This window comes from Pan troglodytes, chromosome 4, assembly GCF_028858775.2.
Source record: "Pan troglodytes isolate AG18354 chromosome 4, NHGRI_mPanTro3-v2.0_pri, whole genome shotgun sequence".
In the NCBI taxonomy this organism is placed as follows: domain Eukaryota; kingdom Metazoa; phylum Chordata; class Mammalia; order Primates; family Hominidae; genus Pan; species Pan troglodytes.
In genome coordinates, this window is record NC_072402.2 from 14208040 (window position 1) to 14233086 (window position 25047).

Genomic DNA, 25047 nt, shown 5'->3' on the forward strand with positions numbered 1-25047 from the left:
TATATGTTTTTACTGGAATTGAAAAATTAAGCACATGGGTGGCAGATGGTGAGACCCAGGTCTCTCACTGTTGAAGTGGGAACTTACAGACAGACCAGAGGAAGAGGATACAGTGATCTATGTGGTAATAAATTAGAGCTTAAACTCAAGTTTAGCTTAATAAAGGTACAGATTGTTAAACATGGAAGTCCTTATAGAGATGTGTGTATAAATGGACTGGTATACATGTATTTCCTTGTTCTGTTCAGCTAGGAAGGCCTAAAAGCAAGACACCTCAAGGAGCAATGAGCACACCTACTGCCCAGATATTGGTTTCTAATCCCATTCACCAATGAAAGGAACCAGGAATCCTTAGGAAAAATAGCTGATTCAACTAATAGGATAGAAATATACAAGATGAGCCTGAATCATCTTATAGTGATGGAAAGTAGGGAAGTGCTAAGCTATATATGTGTGTATATATATATATATATATATATACACATACATACACACACATACACAAAATGGCCAAAGCTAAAACAACTTGAGCAACAAAACAAAATTGTATTAGTTTATAATCCAAAGAATAAAGTGAATGTCCATGAGAAACCTCAGAAACACTACCTTTAGTTAGATGATCCAAGTTAACATCAACAGTGGTAAGTGATATTGAGAGTATGCACTGTTGGTATGATGTGCTAAAAAATGGCACTTTACCTGTATTGTCTTCTCCAAAAAAACACCACACAATCCAAGTCGAATTACGAGAAACACTTCACACAAATCCCAACAATTAATAATGTAGATTATAATAAGTAGAATAGTGGAACATTCTGCAACATAACTAGCCCAAACTCAAAACTTCCAAGGTTATTGTTATGGTTAGGCTTTGTGTCCCCACTCAAACCTCATCTAGAATTGTAATCCCCATAATCTCCATGTGTCAAGGGAGAGAAAAGGTGGAAGTAATTGAATCATAGGGGTGGTTTCCCATGCTGTTCTCTTGAGAGTGAGTGTGTTCTTACAAGATGTGATGGTTTTATAAGCAACTCTTGCCCCTTCACTTGGCACTTCTCCTTCCTGCCGCCTTGTGAAGCAGGTGCCTTGCTTCCCCTTTGCCTTCTGCCATGATTGCATGTTTCCTGAAACCTCCCCAGCCTTGCTGAGCTGTGACTCAATTAAACCTCTTTCCTTTATAGGTTACCTAGTCCCAGGTAGTTGTTTATAGCAGTATGAAGATGGACTAATACAGTTATCAAGAGCAGGTAAAGTCTCAGAAACTTTCTCAGCCAAGAAAAACTTAAGGAGACAGGATAACTAAGTGTAACTTATATTGGGTGGGATTCTGGTATGGAAAATGGATATTAGGGGAAACATTAAGAAAATCAGAATAAAGTAGGACTTCAATTGGTAGTAACATATCAATATTGGTTCATTAATAAGAAAAATTTACCAAACTAATATAACATATTAAGAATAAGAGAAACCGGGTGTAGGGTATATGAGAACTCTATAAACCCTTTAAATTTTTATGTAAAACCAAAATTGGTCTAAAATTAAAAGTTTATTTTTTAAAATAGCACTAAAATTGATAAAAAATATATTTTACTCTCCATCTTATGCTATTTGATATAGTTTGGCTGTGTCCCCACCCAAATCTCATCTTGAATTCCCACGTATTGTGGGAGGGACCTGGTGGGAGGTAATTGAATCATGGTGGCAAGTCTTTCCCGCACTGTTCTGGTGATAGTGAATAAGTCTCATAAGATCTAATGGTTTTAAAAAGAGGAGTTTCCCTGCACAAGTTCTCTCTCTTTGCCTGCTGCCATCCATGTAAGAGAAGACTCGTTCCTCCTTGCCTTCCTCTATGGTTGTGAGGCTTCCTCAGCCACATGGAATTATAAGTCCAATTAAACCTCTTTCTTTTTTAAATTGCGCAGTCTCAGATATGTCTTTATCAGCAGCATGAAAATGGACTAATACACTATTCTTTTCAATTGGTTCCAACTCAGGTGTTTTATCTACCCCCACTATTCACCATCAAACCCCAACACTCATCTCTACAATGGGGTCTATTTTTGTCTTTGGTGCCTATGATTGAGGAGAAGGTGCATTTCTAAGGACTGGCTTCTGAGGTACTACCATTCCAGAGATGTTTCCTAGAGCTCAAGGAAGTGAATATGCCTTTGTGTTGAAACTTAGGGCACTACTTGCATTCTTAGTTAAACCAGGAACAGTAAATCAACAAATTTTAGTTATCAAACTATAAATTAAAATGGAATATACAAAAAGTTAATATAGAATACAGAAACTTGGCCAGGCACGGTGGCTCATGCCTGTAATCCCAGCACTTTGGAAGACTGGGAGGGGCAGGTCACTTGAGGCCAGGAGTTCAAACAAGCATGGCCAACATGTGAAACCACATCTCCACTAAAAAAATAATAATAATACAAAAATTATCCGGGCATGGTGGCATGTGTTTGTAATCCTAGCTACTCAGGAGACTGAGGCAGGAGAATCACTTGAACCTGGAAGGCAGAGGTTGCAGTGAGCCAAGATCATGCCACTGCACTCCAGCCTGGATGACAGAGCAAGAATCCATCTCAAAAAAAAAAAAAAAAAAGGAATAAAGAAATTTGGTTTTTCTGAAACATTTCAGTTCATTTATCATTCTAATAATTCTTGTGTTCCATTTTAAGGGACTAGACAAAAAAGCTGAAATTTTAATCACCACTCTATTTTGATACAAATATTTATGACACTATGGTTTATTCAGTGGGTATCTAAGTTTTTTAAAAGAAATGTTTCAATAAATTTCTATTACTTACCTCATTTTAATATCTGAAATTTCTTGTAGTTCATTAAAGTTAAGTCAATGTGCCTGTGGTACCACTTTATGTTTATGAACAATATGAACATGCCCAACTGCAAAAATTGTGTAAGCCACTTGATGCTGAGTTTGTGGTTGATGACATTGGATTTTCTTATAACAATCAATGACATGAAAGATATTCCTCAAGCTCAGTGGAGAGGAAATTCTGAAAAATTCTCCTATTTTATGCTATTATTAGGCTTATAACATCCTTTCTTTACACAAGTTCTGTTGTTATATCTGTCATATCTTTCCTTGACTTGCATGGCTGATTTTTTGGAAGAAAAAATATTCATTAAAAATGCATCTAAATGACATATCCTAAGCTAGAAAAACTACATCATTTTCTCTCAGATCTAGAGACTAGCACAATTGCTGTTTATTTCTTGCTTTAAAAGACTCTCATTACTATGGACAGCCATGTGTCAGTTAGAACACTTGTTGAGAATCACTGGTAAGAAATCATCTAAGCTGTTGACTAAATGCTGATTCATTTGTTACTCAGCTGCAAAGGAATCACAGCCAACTGGTGATTATTCAGCTCTTTAGTTTAGCAAATACCTGAGCACCTACTTCTGTACCACGTGCTCTCACTATATCAGAGAGCAGAGGTCAGCAACGGTCTTTGCTAAAGGGACAGACAGAAAATATTTCAGGCTTTGCGGGCCATAAAAAAAAATCTGTCACAATTGCTCAACTCTGTTGCATCATAAAAGCAGCTAGAGAAAATATGTAAAACAATGGATGTGGCTGTATTGCAATAAAACTGTATTTACATCAGGCCTGATTTGGCCTGTGAGCTCTAGTTTGCCAGTTGCCCTCATGGAACAGGGAGAATGGGACAGAGAATTGGGATGGCAGAAACTGTTTACTCTTTGAAGTCTACAATGTACTTTGTTTCTTTCTCTGCCTGGAAAACTCCTTTTCATTTTTCCATGCTAGCTCACATATTCTTTTCTTCCATGAAGTTATTCTCAGATTCACCAGATAGTTTTCTGGATTTTCACTGTACTATTATGACTACTAATTTTCAAATCTGCTATTCTTGCTAAACAATGGGCTCCTTGGGAAAAAAAGCACCTCTTTGACCCAATTAAAGGCATATTGTATACAATATGGCCAGTTCCCTTGGAGTTGAGCAACTTGGTGGCCCTTCTTGGGGACAGGAAAAATATCTCATCTCTGTATCCTCATCATAGTAGAGTGTCATTATTTAATGAACAAATAAATATAAGGAAGAAAGTGATAAGAAAAATAAACAACATGTTCCATGAACTCAGAAGAATTAGAGAACACCTTCAACTGGAGAAATGAGAGAAAGGTATACAGAAGTCTGAGTGAGGATATGTAAAGCGGGAAATAGCATCTATTGTAGACCCTGTATATAGCAGGCAGCCTCCAGCATGGCCTACAATGATCCTTGCCTCTGGATATTCACGCCCTGTGCAATCCTCTCGTGCTTTTTGGCCGAATATAATGACATAATTACTTACTCAGAATGAATAACATAGATGTGGTGAAAGATCTCTTCCAAGATTAGATTAAAAAGATACTATGACTTCTGCTTTGATCACTCTCTCCCTCAATCACTCTGAGAGAAACCAGGTGGCACATTGTGGGCTGTCTAATGGAAGGGCCTTATGTAAAGGAACTGATGTCTCCATTGTCAGCCAATCTCCAGCCAGGACCTGAGGCCTTGCAGCAGTCACAGAAGGGAGCTTGGAAATGGAGCCTTTATGAGTCCAACCTCAAGATGATAGAAGCTCCAGCAGATACCTGGATTGCAACCCTGTGAGAGACTCTGAGCTAGAAACACCCAGCTGTCCTGCTCTGGGTTTCTGACTCAAAGAAACTCTGAGGTAATAAATGGGTGTTGTTTTAAGCTGATTAATTTTGAGGTAATTTGCTACACAGCAATAGATAACTAATACATGATGTTAAGTATTTTAGATACATTTTCCCATTAAATCCTCACAATAAACTATTAGTTTATAATAAACTAATAAACAATTAGTCAATTCTACTGATGCTATGGTTTGGATGTGGTTTATCCCTGCCAAAACTCATGTTGAAATTCGATCACCTGTATGGCAGTGTTGGGAGGTAGGACCCAGTGGAAGGTGTTTGGGTCACGGAATGGATGGATCCTTCATAAATCCTTCTTATGGGAGAGTTCTTACTCTTACAGGACTGGATTAGTTCCTATGAGAGCAAGGTGTTACAAAGAGTCTGGATTCCTTGGTTTCTCTCTGCTGCTTCCTCTCTCTCCATGTGATCTCTGTGCACATGCCTGCTCCCCTTTCACATTCTGCCATGAGTTGAAACAGCATGAGGCCCTCACCAGATGCAGCTGCCCAATCTTGGACTTTGCAGCCAACAGAATTATAAGCAAATAAGCCTCTGTTTTTTATAAACTACCCAGCCTGAGATATTTTGTTTTAGCAACACGAGATGAACTGGGACCTCTGATAAGGAAATAAAGGCTCTGGAGACTATAGAGTCTGTCCAAAAATGCCTGGTTAGTGAGTAGCAAACATGCTATTCAAATCTTTGCTCTTTCAGTCACCACACACCAGGATAGGCATGAAATAAGTGAAAAAATGAGGCTAGAGAAAGAGATTGCCCTAAAAGTCACCATGCAAAGTCTGCTCTATTTCAGGAGACCCTGAAAAAACATCAGTGATTTTGTCCAGTTCACCATACAAGCAAGATCTATATAGCATGTCATCATGAAATCAATTTTTTTAAGGAGTCTCTCACTATCTCTTTAAACCTGCTCAGTAAGACTATCCTCCTTCTCTGGAAAAAAAATGCTGAGTCTCATTTTTGGTCAATCTTAATTGATAGAAATGGTTACTTTGTCCCAGATATAATCTTAATTCAGTGATTAAGTTTATCAGATTTAATACACTGGTCAATCCTTCAACCCTCATTCAGATGTAATGCTTTGCCCTTCTTTCAGCAGCAGATGGGCTACTGGGTGCCTGCAGGCAGCATGCAGCTGACCTTTTATTGCTACCTCATGATGAACAGCTGTCTCACTTGCCACCTGGTATTTCTTGTCCACCAGGATTGAAGCGGGTAGCAGTGGGAAGGAAGAACATGGTGGTTGGAAAAACTCATCCTGTCTAATACTGTTGTGAGAAGGTTTCGTAATTTCTGGACCTAGAAACTACTTGAAGTTGACTTCTCACATACTTTCTTCAGAGTCTCCTGTGCCCCCACCCACTCCCGACTGCCTGCAACAACCTTGACAGAACCTGGATCTTGCCTTTAACCAGCCTCTCCCCATCCCCAGTCAGCTTCTATCCCTAGCACTGTTCTTCACACAACTTTACTTGGGTCCCTCCACTCCAACATCTGCTCTCTGGAGCGGAATCCCCTTTCAAATCATCCCAGACTCATGTTCCTGCTGAAGGGGCTGTGCATTGGCATCCTTGGTGTAGCCCTTTACTAGGTTGCAATACACTGTCTCAGCTTCCTCTTGCAGGAGATAGGGATCATCCTGAAGTATCCTTCAACTTCAGGGAACATGTAGTTCCCCCCATTGAAGCACCCCTGTTTAGTCTTGAAGATCCACCCATCTCCGCTGATTGCCAGTGGGTAGGGCTCACAGCACAGCTCTTTCCAATAATATCCTCAAAATCATCTCCCAACTTCAATCTCCCAACTCACCAAAACATTCCTTATGGGTGGGGAATTTCAGATTTATGAAGCTGACTCTCAGATATCTCCTTTGAAAATCTGTTTCTAGTCTAGTATATTGCTGAAATTTCAACTTTAACATCGAGTTATAGCACAAGCAGAGTTTTGCTTTAGGGGGATTCATCTCGTGTATGTGGGTGAAATTGAAGTTGGAAGGCACTGAGGGAGGGAGACAAAATAAGCAGCTATTGAAAAATCTAAGCTACAGACAACTCAGGGCTGAACTAGGGCAGTTGTAGTGGGAATGAGTATAGAAAGCTTGTTTCAAGAGTCATGGATGAGGTAGATCAGTAGGAACTGAATTAATGTGAATAGAAAGAGGGGCTTGAGAGCTGGAAGGAAAGTTTGGTCAATAATAGAAACCAGAATTCAGAAGGAGTGTATTTGAAGGGATAAATAGGCTGATCAATCATGTCGATCTTTAGGCACTCTTGCCAATATGAGGTGAAGATAAACATCAGTGAATTAGAAAATGGGCCTTAGAATTCATTAAAATAGCAAAATCATCTGCATGGAGGTAATTATTGAACCCCTAGCAGTCACAAGATTAATGTTACAAAGTAGGTAACAGTAGAAAATGACTAAGAAAGGGGGAAAATGTTCTTTCTCTTTGAGATAACAAGAATTCTCAGAAAAGTGAAAACCCAGGAAGAAAGCAGGGCTTTAATGAGAGGTAGTCATTAGAGTCAAAAGCTAAAGACAGGTTAAGGCAAAAAACCTCCTGAATATAGCCCTCAGGAAGACGTCCATCATCAGAAATGTTTCAGTGGAGTTATTGAAAGCCAATTCCAAATTCCAAGGGTCAGAGATTGAATGAATCCTTAAGAGGTGGAGGCAACAAACATAGATTTATATTGGGGAATTTGTTCGTGAACAAGAAGAGATCTCTAGAGAAGATGAAAGGGTCTAAGGGACATTTTTAAATAGGGATATTTGAACACATTTGTAGGTAGAAGGGGAAGAGCCAGTGAACAGAAAGTTATTCACTGAAGCAAAAGAGAAGGGCGCTACCAGGGAATCAGGATCCCCAAAGCTGTGCAGCAGGACAGAAGGACAGGCACAGGGAAATGGGCTGGCCTTACAATTACAGACAAGTGCATCTTCTAAACTAAAAGGAAAAAAAATGTGGGGAGAAAGCTCAAGACACAAAAGAAGAAATTTGAGAAAGTCCAAATTAAAGGGTTTCTTTTTTAACTTTCAATAAAGTAGCAGGTGTGGTCATCTGGGAGAGTGAGGAGATTAGGGGTTGTTTTCTTGCAATGAGTAAAAAATTTCAGAGCCTTCACTGTGTGGGATGGAATTTTTTAAACACAAAATTAATCAGATACCAGTAAAGGATATTTCATAAATACTGAGGGTTCAATGGAAACCAACCTCTTCTTCCTCCACACTAACTCCATATTAATATCAATTTCTTTTTTCAAGGTTAACTAATGGATATTAGGCTGTGACTTTCTCTGAAAGTGCTTGTCAATTCAAGTAGAAGAGTGGAGAAAGTAGATAAAGAATTACCCTGGGCAGGCATTTGGCAAAGTAGTTGTGGATGTAGGTCAGGGTGGGGAGACAGTGACCTCTAAGTGGCTATCCAACCATTGGTCCTGAAAGCAGACAAGGAGGATGAGGTAAGGTGAAGTTCAGCCCACAGGGATGTCAGGTGGAGGTGGAAGGACGACAGGTAAGAACCAGAAAGTAGAGTCCCGAAAGAAGGGGTCAAAGTCTTTCAATGTTGGTGGAATCGAGAGCTGAGAAACAAACTGAGAATTATCAAATAATTAGGAGACCAGAGAAGGCCTAGGTTGTTTATTGTGTGTGTGGCTGCTGGGAAGGGGAGCATAACTCCTCATATTCCTTGCCCCCACAGGTGGTCGTCCCATTACTCTGCCCCACGGGTGGTGCTGTGACTTTCCTGATTGCTCACTTGGGAAGAAAAAAGTCGAGTGCTTAGGTCAGCTTCTACCCTTACCCTCTGGGGCACTAGCTCCCCTGAGGAAATGTGTCATCTCTGCCACTCTTCCACAGTTGAGGTACAGCTGGAATCAAACATTTTCTGCAACTGGCCAGTTAATTGCAACCGGTTCTGTGGTTCTGGTCTATTTGACCCTCACACCAAGCTACATGTTCCAACTTGGCAGTTATCAATTATTTTATTTTCCGTGGGTCACTTGAGAGGCAGGAGAAAGAAGTGAATTTTTTTATGGATGCATCTGGGGGACTGTTAACAGCCAATTGAGACCTCCTGACATCTGGAATTCTTCTGGTTTATTTCAGTTAGAAGCTGAATCTAAAAGAGAACCCCACTTAAACACTCTCCTGTTCCTTTCCAGCCCCACTTCATATACGCCATGTGCTTAATCTGAGGGTCACGACTGGTTATCTGATGAACAGCCAGCCATGGGCAATGCAGGATATCAAAGCCAGCCACGAAGAGTCAGCTGGATCTAATTCTACTTGCTAAGAAAAGTTTGCCAGTGACAGAAAATTATCATTCTTGGTTTTAAAAATGTGTAAAGAAGGATAAAATTGGTCATATTTTTGTCAGAAGAAAATATTAAGGTCTGGCAGGATAACAAAGAGTAGACTCAAGAAATTTAAATTTGGTGTAGTAGATAAAAAAGAAATTCTCACAACTTAAAACCAAGTTCCCTGGTTAAGTCCCAATTAGGCCCTTGCTTTGGTTGCACAGGTGGGTAAATATGCAATCATTGCAGTGGCCATTGCCCCAGCTCCATATAAGGGAACAACTTTAAGATTGTCTAACTACAAAGGCATAATTTCCAATCCCATGCTTACATTAAGTTTACATTATAAGTGTAGTGTTTGAAAATTCTGTTTTTGCCAATGAAATTGTCTCCATAGTAACTAATGCACTCCTAAAGGGGGAAAATGTGCACCAATTTTGCACTGAAAAGGTAAAAATTAAACTAAATAACAACAGATCATGGCCATTTCATTAAAAGGTTTTTTTCTCACAAATGGTATTACAAAGCTCACATGCTTCTTTGAAAAATATCCTCTTCCCCATCCTTGTGCCTTCTCACTGAAAGGCATGTGATAGAAGATCTTTGAAGAATGCACTGAAAAGACTCATCAAGAACCCCCTAAGTAAATGAGAGTGAAGGTAGATGATTATAAGGCATACTATAACTTAAGTGGTATTTTTTATGAGGTTCTATTATAATAATAATTTCTACCTCATGTATAAGGGAAGCACCTAAACAGAATTATATTTAGGTACTAAAATTATATTAAATTCTATTTAAGCTCTAAACTTCAGGTAGCTACAAGAAATCTTGGATCACAAAAAATTATATTCATCATATACCAGTGAATACCTATGAATTAATTCCTTTGCCATTAATTTGTTTTGCTGCTGTTTCAGTTATAACAAAATTTTGAGCAAATACTTACTTAATTGAGCTTATTAAACCATTTTTTTCTCTTTAGTCATGTTGAATCACTGTAGTGTGAAAGGTAAAAGTGAATTTATAAATTTTCATTTAAACATGTATTATTATTAAAACAAGGGAGCCAGGGCAAAGGCTAGAATTTAGTTTTAGTTAATTGAATGTGTCCTACTCTAAGAGCCTACAATAAAGAGATAAATTTAGCACTAACACTGAGATTTCTTAAAATCTAGAGTCTTTCTACAGCTAGATATCGATATCAATCCTGCCATTTGATCTTCTCACTGCTTTCTATGTGATGTCTTTCTCTTGCCATTTAGAAATAATATTTCCAATAAACATTGAAAGCATTATGCTTTATGTTTTCTGTAAACCACTGACTTTGAAATCTGTGGAATAAAGTCATATATACTTTCTAGTCATCTCTCCTATTGGCATCCGTAACAGGAATATGAACAATGTGAAATAAACAGAAATAGAGGAAAATAAAATTGTATCTCAAAAGGTGTGAAAATATCACCTTTCTTTTATGAACAATTCTAGAGTAAGGCAGAGTTCTTTAAACCAAATATTATAGTTGTAACTTCAGACAGTAAAGCAACAATAAAATAATACAACACAAAGATAAATTAGATGTAGATACTAAACAGATGGATGACACACAGATGTTCCTAGAACAGCTGCTACAACAATAATACTTGAACAGTCTTTGGGAAAATTTAGGAGATTACTTTTCGTTTCTTCAATGAACTGTATTTAAGATTTAGATCTAATAAATATTGCCACTGCATTCCTACATGTGCCTATTAGCCAATCTGAAGTATAATAAACTGAGCATTCATTTTTAAATGTTTGCAGCTTATAATGGCAAACACATTCAACCTCATGGTCACTGCTGTCATTATCAGATTATGTCCCTAATTGATCACAAATGGCCATAGCTTTCCCAAAATAATTCTATCCCCAAATGTTGATTACTATATACAGCATTCATTTGGAATGATAAATGATTTCCAGTGCCATGTGAAAACCGTGTACCTTGGCTCCTCTTTGGGGTAACCCAATCCATCAGAAATCCAGCCAAGCCCAGAAGACATTTTGGGTTTTGCCACGCATGCTAGAAAACTGACAGCTGATTGAGGACCAAGGCTCCATTTTAATGAGTCTCCCTGGTGTCGAATCCATCACTGCCAGACTAACAAGTATCAAAACTTGGCACCCACCATTAGAAATTATTTAACCTAGAAGTCTGCACAGTGTAAGGGTTGAAGAGCTGCCAGCCTTGAAGTTTGTAATAATAAAAACTTGCTTAACTAAGCCACATGACCAAGCGATACATCTGCCTCACCAATAAGAGCCCTGAGGATTGAAGCACTAAACACAGGCTTTTCCGTACTTTTAGCAACTGTAAGTAAATATTTAAAATGTTCTTTTGAATTCCCAGGGTCCAAATACTGGGTACAGAAACAAAGCATTTAAGCCAGGCACAGTGGCTCAAGCCTGTAATCCCAGCACTTGAGGCCGAGGCAGGTGGGTCACTTGAGGTCAGGCGTTCAAGACAAGCCTGGCCAACATGGTGAAACCCTGTCTCTACTAAAAACACAAAAATTAGCCAGGCATGGTGGAACATGCCTGTTGTCCTAGCTACTTGGGAGGCTGAGGCAGGATAATTGCTTGAACCCAGAGGGCAGAGGCTGCAGTGAGCCGAGATCCCACCTCTGTACCCCAGCCTGGGTGACAGAGCGAAACTCCATCTCAAAAAAAGAAGAAAGAAAACATTTAAATCTATAAATGCAAGTTATTTGTGTGAACAATCATTATTTATAGAAATGAATGCAAGTATAGCCAAACAGCACAGGCCTACCCAGGATGGTCTGGAGCCTAAAACAAAATCGACTCTTTATCTCAGGACCGACAATTGTGAATGGCCTTATGATGAAAGAAGGTCACCCACCCATGCGAGGCCTGGTCTCTAGGGTACATGGAGAGAAACACACTGGTTACCAATATGCGTGTGTTTCTCAACATGTCCCAGTCCCCTTGCGGTTAGCAGGAGGTAGGTGCCTATTCTGGACAATGAGTCCTGTGCGGGAATGAAGTGTGCCACTTCTGGAGTGGGTGTGGGTTGTCCATGTTCTCTTCCTCTGCTGCAGTGATCCATTTTTTGAGATGCCAATGTCACAAAATGGTCGTGTCTCTGTAGGCCTGGGTCTCTAACCACCACCAACAACCCTCACTGAATGTAGCATAGGGAAGAAAAAGTTTGCATGTATGGCCACTGAATTACTGAAATGAATTTGCTGCTGCTGTATTGCCTAACCTTACCTTGGCAGAGAATACTAAGAATAACTAGTGACCCTCAGGCAAACAATGTAAGAGCAGAACAGTCTCAGTTACCAAAACAAGAAATTCCCTATGATTAAGAATAAGAATTTTGCCAAGGCGGGGGCACCTGGGGAGAAGGGTGTAATGTAAAAGTACCAGTAGAGGTCTTAAAATCCCATCTTTCAACAAAAGGGATTTTTTGCTGAGACAGAGAGCCAAGCTGGCTAGCATAATTAATTTTAAATTTTAAATTGAAAAGTTTGAACAAGATTCATACAATGACCAATTCCCGGTTTATTGTTAAAATTATTAAGTAAACTACTAGTGAGTCGCTCCTCTCAGGCTGAGTCGATTCTCAGATCACGGTGGCCTCAGTGGAAAAGAGCTTCAGGTAGCAGGAGTTGGTTCCAGGCCAGATTCATGCTAAGCCTACCTCATCTGCCTATCAGCATCGAATAACTCTCTTAGCCTTCTGTCCAAAAATTTTTCATAGAAATGTAATGTCTTCGGTATTGATAATAGACTATATCATTTGAGGGTATTAATACAGCAGTACCACTTAATGAAAATCAGTTCATAAATTTTTTTGTTTGTTTCCATATATTTCATAAAACATACATTCAGAAACATTTCTGATTGCCTTTTGAAATACAGCAAACAGCAACATGTAAAAATAAAAATTAGAATGTCTTTACCTACTGGCTTTGGCGAAGACAAAGGGAGGCCTCCATCTTTGCGCAAAAAATGCATCAATGTTGTTGTAGCCAATGAGCTTCAACATGCCAAAAAAAGAAAATAAGAAATAAAAAAGTAAATTTAGATTTAAACTTTGCCCAGATACAAATTGGTTTTGTTAAATTTAAAATTAGAATTCATCAAAACACCCACATTTGTCTTTAAAATATTAAACCAGCAATCTGACAGATGTGTTTTCTTTACAGATTTGATCTGTTATGTTATAGATAGAACCACATCCAGCTTTACTAACCAACATTCAGATGATTTACAAAAGGAGGATCACCAATGAGGAAGGCATCCAGAGATTTATGAAGAAGAGGTATCTGATAAGAAACTGGAATTCCATATGGAATGAAGTCTCGTAGTCACAGACCAAATATTTTTTGGTCATATATTTTGGCCATTACCAAATTACCACCAAATGATTGACTCAAATTGATCCGTGAAGCAAATGTCAGAAGCTGCTTTCAGTTAGTTAAAACAGTGATCAATTTGCAAACGATTGAGTATTTGATATGAGTATTATTACAAATAGACACACTAGATCTGCGTAAAAAATAGTTTGATTTAACTTACCTAGTCAACTAAATGTTTAAAATCATTTAAAGATTTTCTTTCTTGTAGTTTTTGCATGTTTTTGCAAAAAAGAGTTAAGTTCTTTTACTTTTTATGAATTAGTATAATATTTTATACCCCTGACTTTTAAGCTGAAATATTAAACCGTCAACTTTGGTTGTTGGAAATCTGACGGCAAATATATGCGCATGGTCATATACATCACATACACATGCGGCTTTAGAATACCATCCCACTTAAATCAATAGTGTAAAATTTATTGACCTAATTCTATCTTGAGAAGGGAAAATGAGCAGTGGTGCTTTCTTATGACTTATCATTTTTCATACAGAGTTTCAGATTTGTTTATGATTATAAAGAAATCTATCTACTTCATGTCAGACTGATAAACAAATAGGTCAGGGAATTACCAAGGGAAGACATAGTTTTCAAAGAGCCTATAAATAAAAACATCAGAAAATATTTCATGTTTAAGGAATTCAAGAACATTAAATTATTTTAAAATCATACAGGTTTTTTTTTTCTAATTATCACAGTGTCAAATTACTTGTATGGGAAGAACTATGTTTCTGCATACATGCTGTGTGTACAGGCACACACACGTATGTACACATTCCTCAACATGCCACAAGACTCTTAAGCAAAGTGAAATTAATGCAGCAGATGTGTTTTAGCATATCAGGAAATTATAATTAAACATGATAAAATAATATTATTAAAATATAATTAACTATCAACTTACATAATGAGGTACCTGATAGATTTGACCTTCTCACAGAATCAACATTCTCCACCATGTAAATGGGTCACTTAGTAACTATTTGTTGCAGTGATATCACTCAGCTTATGCTTTAAATCAATCCTGGCTCCTTCACCAGTCACCTGGCCTCAAAATCCAAGGTGGTAAATAGGCAAGTGGACCAGCTGGTTAACTTTCCTGGGACAGACACCAGGTCTTGGTGCCTCCGGCCAGGAGAGACATGGGGCTGCAACCCAAGGGCCAAGTAGAGAGAAAGACGAATCCAGATTAGAAACAGGATATGAAATATTATATGTGACAAGAAAGAAAGATAAAACAATGCTGGTTGAATTGGACAACCAGAAGAAGCAGCAAAGGAACAGAACTGGTAATAGTGAGAGGTGACAGAGTGCTGGCGGTCCTCACAGCCCTCACTCGCTCTCGACGCCTCCTCTGCCTGGGCTCCCACTTTGGCGGCACTTGAGGAGCCCTTCAGCCCTTTCTGGGCTGGCCAAGGCCGGAGCCGGCTCCCTCAGCTTGTGGGGAGGTGTGAAGGGAGAGGCGCGGGTGGGAACCGCCGCTGAGCGCGGTGCTTGCGGGCTAGCGCGAGTTCCGGGTGGGCGTGGCCTCGGCGGGCCCCGCCCTCGGAGCGGCTGGCCGCCCCGCCGGCCCGGGCAGTGAGGGGCTTAGCACCTGGGCCAGCAGCTGCTGTGCTGAATTTCTCGCCGGGCCTTAGCTGCCTTCCCGCGGGGCAGGGCTCAGGACCTGCAGCCCGCCATGCCTGAGCCTACCCCCGCTCCGCCTCCGTGGACTCCTGTGCGGCCCGAGCCTCCCGGACGAGCGCCGCCCCCTGCTCCACCGCGCCCAGTCCCATCGACCACCCAAGGGCTGAGGAGTGCGAGCGCACAGCAGGGCCTGGCAGTCAGCTCCACCTGCAGCCCGGTGCCGGATCCACTGGGTGAAGCCAGCTGGGCTCCTGACTGGTGGGGACTTGGAGAACTTTTATGTCTAGCTAAGGGATTGTAAATACACCAATCGGCACTCTGTATCTAGCTCAAGGTTTGTAAACACACCAATCAGCACCCTGTGTCTAGCTCAGGGTTTGTGACTGCACCAATCAACACTGTATCTAGCTTCTCTGGTGGGGACTTGGAGAACCTTTGTGTGGACACTGTATCTAGCTAATCTAGTGGGGACGTGGAGAACCTTTGTGTCTAGCTCAGGGATTGTAAAGGCACCAATCAGCACCCTGTCAAAACAGACCACTCAGCTCTCTGTAAAATGGACCAATCAGCAGGATGTGGGTGGGGCCAGATAAGAGAATAAAAGCGGGCAGCCCGAGCCAGCAGTGGCAACCCTGCTCGGGTCCCCTTCCGCACTGTGGAAACTTTGTTCCTTCACTCTTTGCAATAAATCTTGCTGCTGCGCACTTTTTGGGTCCACACTGCCTTTAAGAACTGTAACACTCACCGCGAAGGTCTGCGGATTCATTCTTGAAGTCAGTGACACCAAGAACCCACCAATGCCGGACACGATAGGAGAGGTCTACAAGGCATTTCTGACTTCCCTAATACAAAAAAAAAAACAAAAACAATCCCAGGTAGGGAAGAACAGGCAGACTCCAAGTCCCTGAATAAAAGCTGAGAATCATGTTACCCTTAGGAATCACACTCTCATCATAGTCATGTCTTTATGCAAAAAACAGAGGTGAGGTGTGATAGTTAATATGAGGTGTCAACTCGATTGGTTTGAAGGATGCCTAGATGGCTGGTCCCTGGACTGGGAGAGGAAGACCCACCCTCAATGTGCCTGGGCACCATGCAGTTGCTGCCAGCACGGCTAGAACAAAACAGGCAAAATAAGGTGGGAGAACCTTGATGCTGGGTCTTGTGGCTTCCTTCTTTCTCCCGGGCTGGAAGCTTCCTCCATTGGATATCAGACTCCAGGTTCTTTGGCCTTTGGACTCTTGGACTTGCACCAGTGGCTTTTCAGGGGCTCCCGGGCCTTGGGCCACAGACTGAAGGCTGCACTGGCAGCTTCCCCAGTTGTGAAGCTTTCAGACTTGGACTGAGCTGCGACTGGCTTCTCTCTTTCCCAGCTTGCAGAAGGCCTATCATGGTCCTGTGCCTTGTGATCATGTGAGTCAGTTCTCCCTAATAAACTCCTTTTTATAAATACATACATCCTATTTGTTCTGTCCCTCTGGAGAACCCTAATACATGTAGGTTCTCCCTATTTTACATTATGGCCTAAGTAGAGATAACGCCACCTTTTCCTTGCTTCTAGCTGACACAAGGATGGAGTGTCAAACAATTTGTAAGGTCTAAGGAGGGGAAAAATGGAAAGTAACATAGAGTTAATAAATTGCCATAAATTTAGGTAATCTAAGTTACCAGGTAAACCAAGACAGAGTCCCTTAGGCCTTTCTAATAATAGGTGGCTGCTGTCAGGAATATCTTTACATCTTCACAGAGATGCTGACTTCAACATTATGGTCCTCAAGAGGATTACTGCACCTAGCTTCATTGTGTTTTTCCATTTGAAAAGTAGATGAAGCTTTACTCTTTAAACAAATCCTACTGTAACCAATCTAATCTACATTGATTCTTTGCTCCTCTGACTTCTTAATCTGCACAATATGTATACACTCATTTTGACATTTAATTCTAGATTCTCCTAAATAATATTGTAATTGTCTAATTTATTTCAATGAGAAATGGCAATAAGTTCTTTCTTTAAATTTCCCACACAGGACTCAACATGTTGTAGGCATTTAGTACTCAATCACTTGAATTATATGAAATCTACATTCTCTGTGAAAAATTTACTTAAAATGTTTGAGCAAGGTTTAGCAAGAAGCTGTTCTTTCCATGTATATTAAAATTATGTTATAAAAAAGCATGCTCTTATAGAATCTAAAAGTGAGAAATAAATTTTATTATGTCCTAAGAAGGGCGTTTAACCAAGAACTGTGACTATATTGGATTTTCATTCCCAGGGAATCTGACTTCATGACTTAAAAGTAGCTACAACTTTTGGCACCTATGTCTTGAGAGGCACTTTGGAACGGCATAGCAGAGATGTGAAAAACGTTGGGCGTGTTTTGAAAGGATTGGGCATAGGAAGAGACTTCACTGCTTTACCTAATTGCTTACCCAGTTATCTGCTTCGGCCTGCAGTTGCTCACCAATGCCTGGGAATATAAATCTGAGTCAATCTTCTTTTCATTCAGTCATTGATTCTTTGACTTATTCACACAGCCAATATTGATTGCATGCTATTTTGTGCCAGTTGCTCTCCTGGGGACAGATTCATTCACAAGGCTGTCAAGAGCCCTGCCCTCATTTTCTCACATTCCAGTGACAGAAATAAACAAACATGCAAACTAATAAATAAAAGGGTAACTACAAACTACAAGTGCTAGGAAGAAAATAAATGAACCAGACCATAAAGTGAAAGCCTCATTAGGGTGGTCAGGAATGGCTGCATTAAGACCTGAATGCTAGAAAAGAGCCACGCTTGCAATAAGGCTGGCGAAGAACATTCCAGACATTGGTATCCCTGGATTGGGCCTTATTCTTCCTTACCTACTTGTTTTATAAAGGAAATCTGGACTATTACACCACACCATTTCTAAGGGCAGAATTTCAAAGAGTTGGGCTGCTCTCTGGAAAAACACTTAGGTACCTTCCTAGCGCCACTCAGACAGTTTTGCAGATTTTTGTTAGTCATATGCATATAAATGTATATAGGAAACTAAATGCCTCAATATACTGACAGTTTATCAGGAAAAAAACCTGCTCTGCACAGCCCACATTTATCTCATATCCCTTCTCCTTTATCGCTTGTCACTCTTTCACCTCAGTCCTCTGAGAGCTTTTGATTATACAGAGTGGAGAATCACACAATTGGCTTTTAACGGCAGCTTCTCACCAGAAGCAAAGATGTGATCCTGGCCCCCAAAAAGCCCATCTTCTCTCAGATGGCGTCACTTTGTTTTTCCACGGTCTCTGACAATTAAGTCAAGATTATACATTATAATAAATGAAAAATGAATTGCAAGTCTTGGATTTAGGGCATTTAGATTGGAACAGACATTGGTCTTTCTTACTTTGTTTCTTAAATAATATTTCTTTGCACGAATGGGATAAAGGAGAAGGAAAACTCACCATCTTTAGGCTGAAACAACCCTGAGTTTAGATGCTACTGCTTTATAGAATTGATCAAGCTAAAAAAGAAAATATCCGTAGCTTAGATCTTTATTCTTTTGAGTTATATTCATTAAAGAATTTTTTTATTAATTCTACTTAAGGGTAGTATTTGATGGACAGAATTAAATGAAACCGTTAGGTTTTAAGGTATTAAGAGATGACAGTAAGGTAGCCCCTAATTGATCATTATGCCTGACTTGAGAAAAGAATGGAGCATTGCCTGGAGTCCATTTCATATGATAAGTTTCAGCAAGAAGATAACAGTTATAAAAACAGGTTAGTAGGTTAACATTAACAAAATTTCACTGGGATATTAACTGTCCTAGATATCAAAGGTCTTCCTGTCAATGTTTAACATGGTAATCCATAGCAGGTTATAAATAATTATTAGTTACCCCTTGAACCCTCTGTGACTTGCTCTAATTGTTTAATCTTATTATAAAATCAGTCCTCTCTACCTGCATCCAAATGAAAGATTTTAGCTACCAACTATGGATATATTTCTCCCATAGAATTTTATTTCAGAAAAGACAAAGTTGTTTGTTAGAAAGAACTTATTGCTTTTGTTCTCTACATGGATGTATAAATCATACAATATAACAAAGCCATTTTTTAAAGTTGCAGAAGAACAGCAATAAAAAAAAATCCTCCATATTTATTTATCCCTCTTGGAGCTTTAAAAAAGATGGCCAAACTAATTTTTGTCCAAAAAATTACTCCTGGACTTAACAGCTTGTATCATAAGTTACATTTCAGCCTTGGAGGGAAATGTGATGAACCAAATTACACCCTTAGAAAAAAACAATGCTGTAATGGAGTGTTTGTTAAGTTGTTACTTGTAACTACACCATGTAATATAAACAGGAGAAGTAGGAATGAGAAAACTATGTTTGCATTTTTTTAAGTTAACTTGGGGAACAAAGCATATCTCTAGGTCCAAATTATCAATCTTTAAAAAGAACTTCTTTAGTTCTTCTGAATGTGCATGTATAATATAAACACTATTTGATAAGAGTATAACCCACTAAATATATACCAAAGGGGGAAAAGGAGAGTTTTGTGCAAGTATTTAATGTTTTCCAAATAAAAACTTGTTGCTGTTGAGTCTAGTATAAAAAATAGCAAGACAGTCATATGTAAAAACAAAACCAAAAATATAATAACAAAAAAATAAATAAAACCTCCCTTGGAACAGCACGTATCTAGGATTACTACTCACACTTCTCATTGGCAACCTGAATTTAGATTTCTTGTTTATAGCCCAAGAAGAATTTTTCAGACTGACTCCAGAGTCTTCCACAAGGTAGGCCAGACAGTGGCCCACTATGCTAGGTAGTAATAGCCCAAGGAGTTTAGGCAGAGGTCACTGCCTCATGAACAGGTGTGAAATTACAACCGAGGGTTTCCCTGAAGAAACAGAAATATCTTGTGGCACTCTCAAAAATCTCTAAACTAGTTTGAGGTCTCATGTTTAAATCTTTGATCCATTTAGAGTTGATTCTTTTATAGGGTGAAAGGTAGGCATTCCAGCTTCAATATTCAGCGTATGGCTAGCCAGTTATCCCAGCACTATTTAATGAATAGAGAGTCCTTTCTCCATTGCTTGTTACTGTCGACTTTATTGAAGATCAAGTGGTTGTAAGTGTGAGGCTTTATTTCTGAGTTTTCTGTTCTGTTCCCTTGGTCTATGAATCTGTTTTTGTACCAGTACCGTGCTGTTTTGGTTACTGTAGCCTTACAGTAGAGTTTAAATTCAGATAATATGATGCCTCTGGCTTTGCTTTTTACTTAGGATTGCTTTGGCTATTCAGGATCTTTTTTGGTTCCATGTGAAATTTAGAATTTTTTTTTTCTAATTCTGTTAAGAATGGCATTGATAGTTTGATAGGAATAGCTTTGAATCTGTAAATTGCTTTGGGCAGTATAAGCATTTTAATGATACGGATTCCTTCAATCCATGAGCATGGAATGTTTTTCCATTTATTTGTGTCATCTCTGATTTCTTTCAGCAGTGTTTTGTAGTTCTCCTTGTAGAGATTTTTCACCCCCGTGGTTAGCTGTATTCTAAGGTGTTTTGTTTTCTTTGTGGGTGACAGGATCTGCACCCCAAACCAGAGCATTATGCAACATTTCCATGTAGCAAACCTGCAAGTGTACCACCTGTGTGTGTACCTCTGTATCTAAAAGAAAAGTCGAAATCACACAGCTCAAAGTGCTTACCAGTGACTTCCTAATTACTTCTAGCCACTTGTGGAGACAAAAGTGACTCCATCTTGGATGCTAGTCTGCCATGTTGACTTCTGATTAGCCTCAGTCCCTTGAATACCTCCTGATTTCTACTTTATTTAGTGTGCGTAGTGTGAGAACATGTACTCCTGTTTTAGATCAAAGCAACCCAACCTTGATATTATTGCACAAACTGTAGGCTATGACACACAGCATTCTTGCCTGTTCTAGAGAGTTGTCTTTAATTGCCTTGTACAGACCATGTACTCCTTTCCCTGTGGTATACAAGCCCTGGGTGTGGTGGGGTTGCTGTGCAGAGATCTGTCCTGCAGATGCCCAAGACCAAGCTTCTGTCTGTAAGTTCCCCAATAAGACATCCTTTACTGATAAAATAAGGTTGAAAAATTTAAGTATTCCCTAGGTGGCCAGGCACAGTGGCTCACGCCTGTAATCCTAGCACTTTGGGAGGCCAAGGTGGGTGGATCACCTGAGGTCAGTGGTTCAAGACCAGCCTGGCCAACATGGTGAAACCCCATCTCTACTAAAAATACAAAAATTAGCCAGGCCTGGTGGTGCATGCCTGTAATCCCAGCTACCCGGGAGGCTGAGGCAGGAGAATTGCTTGAACCCGGGAGGCGGAGGTTGCAGTGAGCCAAGATCACAGCACTGCACTCCAGCCTCAGTAACAGAGTGAGACTCTGTCTCAAGAAAATAAAAAATAAAATGAAATAAATAAAATGTCCCTGGGCTAATGCCAAAACACAAATGGAGGGGAGTTTTCTCCATGGTAGTTTACCCCCAAGGAAGGATGGAGCTCGAGTTCTGACCTTTCCCTGGAGGCAGAACTGCTTGGGGTCAGCTATGGCTCGTCTACTTATTAACTTCCTGACTTTGGGCAAGTTACTTAAATTCTGCTTGACTAAAGTTTACTCATCTGATTATGGTTACAGTATGGTTATGACAAGAAAGTATACAACATGTTTTCATGTTGGGCAGACTATATAATGTTATAGGGAAAGATGCTCTCATGTTAAATTTTAAAAAAATGTTAAACAGATCCCAGATTTACAAAACTGTATATACTGCGTGTGTTTATAAACTTCCTTATAAATATTTGTTTAAAAAATACCAAAAATTTGTGCAACTTATGTTGAGGTAGTGGGAGTTGCAAATGAGGGAGAGAGGCATTTAGAGAGGTAGCGGACTTTTCATGTAGGAAGGAGAAATGAGCTGATGAAAAAAAAAGAGAGAGAGAGGAAAACACTACATAGAAAAAAGAGAAAATCCTAAAGATATAAAAATGACCTTGGCGAGCTGAACTTCAGAGGGTTCGAAGGAACCCTGGAGGAGAAAAAATTAGAAAGTTACTGCAACATTAGGTGAAAATGGGGTAGATAAAGGATCATGGGAATTTCCAAATTATTTACCGAATGTTATGAATACCTCCTATGTTACCTCATTTCCACCTAATCTTGTGTTTTGCTTTGCTTTGTTTCCTCCAACAAACATGGTAAAAGTATACATAGTTCCTTAATTGTATGCTGGGTTTCGTCTTTCTTCAAATCAACACCCATCCTAAGTAGTCCTCTGAATAATCCTGATTTTATATAAATCACATACAAAACATTGTATAGAAATTGCATTTTATTTTTTGCATAAGTTGGATTCTACTATACACACATATATTCTTTTAGCTTGATAACAAATGATGGAAATCTTCCCATATCAATAACCCCACAATTACCCCATTGTGTATTTTTTTCTTACTCTATAGTATTCCATCATGTAAGTGGACCAGGATCTATTTACATTGTTTCTATGCTCCCTTTATTACAAGCAACACTCTAGTGAATGTCCTAATAAACGTCTCTCTGAGTTTACATGCAAGTATAATGAAGAGTCTTTATCGATTTCTGGATGTTTGACTGCTGACAGCTTTCAAGCCTCATGCCACCACCCTCTTCCCCTCTTGCCCCACATCTGGGGAAGCTGAAAGAAAAGCCCATGCTTTCTCTTCCCTTGTGCCAGTGGGAAATTCAATTCATGCAAGCCCTGGCCCCACACAAGAACCTGCTAACTACAATTAAATTCCAGACACTCACTCCTCTTTTTAATTTTAATTTTTATTTTAAGTCCCGGGGTACATGTGTAGAATGTGCAGGTTTGTTACATAGGTAAACGTGTGCCATGGTGGTTTGCCGCACCTATCAACCCACCACCTAGGTATTAAGCCCAGCATGCATGCATTAGCTACTTTTCCTAATGCTCTCCCTCCCTCCACCCCACCCCCTGACAGGCCCCAGCGTGTGTTGTTCCCCATTGCCACTCACTCCCCTTTGCTCTCTCAAGCTATGTCACACTGCTTGGGAGCCTGCTCTGCTCTCCTCAAAAAGCTTCATTATGTAATAATTTTTTTTCATATTCTCTTGTCACATGCGTGGCATCTAGATATCTGCACCAAATTTGAGTAGGTACCGATCCCATCCTTCTACAGGGGAACCACAGGACAGCAAGTATTTATGTGGAACTTAGTTCTCAAGGTAGATATTCTTTTTATTATTATTATTATTATTATTATTATTATACTTTAAGTTCTAGGGTACTTAGATGTGCAGGTTTCTTACATATGTATACATGTGCCATGTTGGTTTGCTGCACCCATTAAATGCAAGAAATGCAGCCAAAGACACCCCCAAAGCTATTTATATAGCCATTTATATTGGCTATATAAATTTATAACACCAACAAACAGTATAATGGCCCGTTTTGCTACATCATTACGAACTAGATATAATAGTTTTTTTAATAAACTTTTGTACCCTGATAAGCCAAAAGGGAGAATAAATATAGAATTCAATTGCCTTAATTTCTAATTCTCTGATTGATAATGTCTGCTATTCTTTTCATTTATTTGCTGGCCATTTGTAATTCTTTCTCTATGCATTTTTGCATATTGTCCTTATTTTTCATATGTAGGAACCCTTGATTTGTCAGTACTGTTGGTCTTCTTTTGTAGTACATATTGCATATATTTTACTCATTCTAATTTTAGTCTTTTAACTTTGTTTATGGTGTCTTCTTCTATAGGCAAGCATTTAATCTTTATATAATCCAATCATTCAGCTATTTTCATTTTATCTTTTTGGTGTTCAGTCATGCTTAGGAAGGACTTTCACACTCTAAGATTATAAATTTGTCTTCCCATATTTTCTTTTAGAGTGTTTATAGTTTCATATAATTTTCTTACAATTATATATTTAATCCATTTGCAATTAATATTGAAATATGTCATTATATAGTCATTGTTTTTTCTCCAGATGAATGCTTAGCTGTCTTACTATCACTTATTAAATAATTTGACTTTTCTAGCCTGGCTTGAACTACAAATTTTATCACCTACAAAATTTTCTCATTCCATATATATGGATATATACAGTTGTCATTTGTGTGCATAAGTACATATAATATTTCTGTACTTTGTTTTGTTTCATTGACCTGTGTGACCACTCATTATTTTTAGAAATGAAAGAAATCTACTTTTATAATCATAACCCATTAAAAAACATTACCTCCACTTCACCAGGAATTTTTTTCAAACTTCCAAATTTTTTGGCTATTGTTTGTAGTAAACTTAAGCATTAATTTGTCAGATTCCCTACAAATTTCTTGTCTTTATTTCAACATCATTTTTAGATTAATTTTAAAAAACATGATATCATTATTTTATTTAGTCTTTCCCTCCAGGATATAGCATATTTCTCCATTTCTTTAAGTTTTCTACAATTCCTGAAGTTAATTTACAAGTACTAAGGTTTTAATAAGCACATAGTTACACACGTTACATTTCTGAATGCAGCACTTACATCATAATGTATATGTTCATAGTAGTATTTCTCTTTTTTCAAACTGCCATAATTAACAGCATGTCTATGTAGATAGTATTTTAACGTCAAGAAAATATTGTGCCTTTGCAATAGAAAAACGCAGCATTTCTTAATGTATTTTCTAAATGTAGTTAGATATTTTGGGTACTTTCTGACATTGTTTTGATTATCTTTGACTGTCTTCACAGGAATTAGAGGTTATTTTAATGTAGAAAACTCTACAAAAGAAACAATTTTTGAATTATATTTTTAAATACATTTTGGTAATCAATATTTAAAATATGGAGAATTTTCTTATAATCAAACCATTATTTAGTAATCAGTTTTATAAATTCAGTGTGTATAAATCCCATTTTCTTAAGTAAAAAAATCTCTACTCTTCTGT